Below are 3,811 nucleotides of genomic sequence, written 5' to 3'. Positions count from 1 at the left end.
TTTGGAAGTTGAGTTTGTTGCTGATTTTGAGAGAGAACTCATGATTTTGAGAGAGAACCACATTGTCAAGATCTGGATATATGTATCCATTACTGGATGAAGTGTTTACATTTTACAACAGGGAGACATCCCTGAATAGCAAATGCAACATAGTTCTGTTACACACTTGATAGAGCAAACTGGAGTCAAGTGTTGAGCATCTGGTAACCACTCTTTTGTTCATCATTTTTCATCTGTGACCATTTCAATAGGAGCCAAATCACTGTCGGGGGTGGGTGGGGGAATAAAATTTGCTTTGGTAAGAATAAAATGGGTTGGGGGTGCGGACAAGCACCTTTGTTTCATGGGCATGCCAGTAACATGATACAGATAGGTAGCCGTGTTGGTCTGCCATAGTCAAAACAAAAAAAATTCCTTCCAGTAGCACCTTAAAGACCAACTAAGTTAGTTCTTGGTATGAGCTTTCGTGTGCATGCACACGAAAGCTCATACCAAGAACTAACTTAGTTGGTCTTTAAGGTGCTACTGGAAGGAATTTTTTTTGTAGTAACATGATAGTTACAGATACAGAATGGCTCCTTTACTGTGCCTCATACATTACATAGTGACAGAGTTTAAACCTTTGGTCACACTGCAAGGCTATAGTACTATATCTATTTTGTGAGATTGGTTTTGTTCTCCTTCCTTTTATTTGGTTTATTTACACAAATGAGTCAAGTTGCACAACTAGATCTACAGGCTACATGTAAACATAATGAATAGAGCATCTGACTAGATTGGGTCATTATCCCATCTGGGCAAAGGATGCCAATCCCAGCTGAAATATTCCTATGTGGTTGGCGCTAATGCATCTATTGACCAGAATTTTTATTGCTGCAAGGTAGCTATAGGAGACCAGCACACTCTTTCTCAAATATCACACCAACGGTTTGTTTCTAGAAAAGCCATCAAATAAATCAAAATATGTAATCATTTAAATACTAACTTTTGGACAATCTGAATTGCCAAGTCTGCTAATTATATCACATAATATCGTCTGATATAATCAGTAGATACGATGCTACAGTTCCTCCAATTGTATTCATTTGGACAGAATTTCAGTTTCTGTGCATTAGAAATGAAAAGAAGTGGGGGGAATTCTCAAGTTATTTTTGCTGGCATTTGGTGAATGTATATTCCGTGAGATTGATTCCCCACTTTCCTCATTTTATAAATTTTAGACCAAAGCAGATGCTTGCAGAAGTGCTTCGGTGGTTGGCTGCTGTGAGAAAAGGACACTAGACTAGATTGGTTATTGGCTGTTCTTATGAAATCTTTCTGGAAAAACACGACAGAATCTATGCCAAAGTCTCTCATAAAACTTTTTCAATATAAGCCCTTTTTCTACCTCAAATACATCAATGGACCATTCTCAAACCTGTCCCTCTCTTACACTGCCAAGTTTCCAATCATCCTGTTGAATAATTTTCTGCCTATAAGCCATGAACCTACTGCTCCAGTTTCTCATTATAATGATGGGATGTGTTTTAGCTGACTCACAGACAACATAAGGTCACAGGCTACCGAACTAAAGACCAAAGTTGCTATAAAAGATTGAGACAGCATCTCTAATATTTGCTCTTGTCAGTTGTAAAGGGGTAATGACAGTTTAAGCCAGGAGGAGGTGCAAGAGGCACACAGACTAAGAATGATTAGAGGTGTTCTCATTCCTATCTCTCTTCCTGGCACTGGGGGTGCTTTTCTGACGGGGGGGGGGGAAGCTTTTGGTGGGAAGCTGCAGGTGGAAGCGAAAGTGGTCTGCAAGGGGTTGGGGATATTGTGACCTTTTTGTAGGGTTAGAGGCTGAGGAGGAAAGTACACCTTGTGAACTTGCTGAGGGAAACCGAGGCAAGGAGAGGGGAGGTGGTGTGGTCATGAGGGAAACTGAGACAGGCAGAGGAAGTATATTGTGGTCCTGGCAAGGGAGGGAAACTGAGGCAGGGAGCCCCTGTTAGGTAATCTGTACAAGTAGCAGCCACCCATCTGGCACCACAGTTGCTGTAGCTTTTGCAGGCAGTGCTGGGGAAGAATAAGGTGGCAATAAGGTTGGGGCTGTCTGGATACACTGGCAGGAGCACCAGATTAGCTCCGACAATACAGTACAATTGCGTCTTGCACTGGGGTTGCATTCTGGGGATGGCATGTATACACAAAAACATATATGCACAAACTACTCCCTTGGAACCACTGCTTGGTCTTTGGAGGCACTGTTGTTCCTGGGAGCTGTTCTGCCTCTTCTTCAGAGGCCAAGGTCCCTTTCTGCAGGGTGGGATCCCTGCCTGTCTCCTGGCAGATCCCAAGGTCCTGGCTACTACAGAGTTGTTGTTATGGGCTGTTCCTAAATTTCTGGGATCCCCAGATCCTCCTTGGCAAGCTATTCTGAGGAAAAAGAGTGATCTGGCAAGGGAAGAAAACCCTGCTATACTGCATATCACCAGTCAGATGTTTAGGACTAGAAGACAAAAGCTAGATTTATCCATCTTCCCAAGCCTCCCCTCCCTGCTTCACAGGTGGTGGTGGGGAGTAGTAAACTGATCATCTAACTCAGACTAGACGCATACAATAACAGATGGGGGCCAGAAAGTCCTATATAAATGTTAGTCTTCTTATTACAATATTTGGATGTTTTAAGACATAGAATTCCTTCCAAACTATTAGTTTCAAAATAAAAATTGAGTCAATTTATACATCATTTATGAAGTGCACACTTGCTGTGTCTGCTCATCTGAAGACATATCCCAATCCTAGAAGTGCTTCAGTCTTAATCCAGATTGTTGACCGAGATGGATATCTGCTTGTGTTTTATGTATGTGTTTACAGTATCAATACACCGCCTTTAAAAACAGTGCTTCTCAAGAGAGGTTGCATGCCAGTATGTTCCCTCCTAACCCCCCTTAGGCAAATATCTGCCACAGACAGAGTCTACTTAAAGGATTGATTTTAGATCTCAGATTAGCACAGGCTGCTAAGTCTTCTTATAGTATAGCAGTAACAAGCCGGCAGCATCCTACACAGAACCCCCCCCCCCATTGTATCTGGATCAAAAACATGTGAAAGTCCAGGAACATTCTTTGTCAGAGTGTCACTATTTATAGACTATTATTGGGTTTTCAAACAAATCTGGGTGAATAGGACTATTACTACAAATTACCCTCAGGCAATAATTGGCCAAAGTCTTGGACCTGATAAGAAGTGTTAATTCTGCAATTTGAGGCAGAGGCAAGAATGGACAAAGTGAGACACCGAGAGAAGTGCTTTTGGGTTCTGTAAACTAATATTCTGGCATGGTCACTGTCTCTTTCTGGAAAGCTGTGGTGAGATAGAGATGGGCTTTGGCTACTTGGTGGGACTGGTTTTAAAAGCCTATACAGTGGTACCTCAGGTTACGGACGCTTCAGGTTACAGACGCTTCAGGTTACAGATTCCGCTAACCCAGAAATATTACCTCGGGTTAAGAACTTTGCTTCAGGATGAGAACAGAAATCGCGTGGCGGCAGCGGGAGGCCCCATTAGCTAAAGTGGTGCTTCAGGTTAAGAACAGTTTCAGGTTAAGAACAGACCTCCAGAACGAATTAAGTATGTAACCAGAGGTACCACTGTATTTCATTTCATGGTGATTATTGGAGTGTTAAGCTGTTCATCCAGCTCTAATTTACCAGCCCCGAGTGACCTCCTCAAACATGGGTAAGCACTATGCCTGGGAACGTCTCACTGCTCAGAGAAGTGTAGCAACTGTAGCAATATGTTTGAAGTCAAAAGCAAAACTTCCTCA

Source organism: Podarcis muralis, chromosome 5 (genome assembly GCF_964188315.1).
Source record: "Podarcis muralis chromosome 5, rPodMur119.hap1.1, whole genome shotgun sequence".
NCBI classification, from domain to species: Eukaryota; Metazoa; Chordata; class Lepidosauria; order Squamata; family Lacertidae; genus Podarcis; species Podarcis muralis.
The sequence above is the reverse complement of the archived record's forward strand: the minus strand, read 5'-3'. Positions refer to the sequence as shown.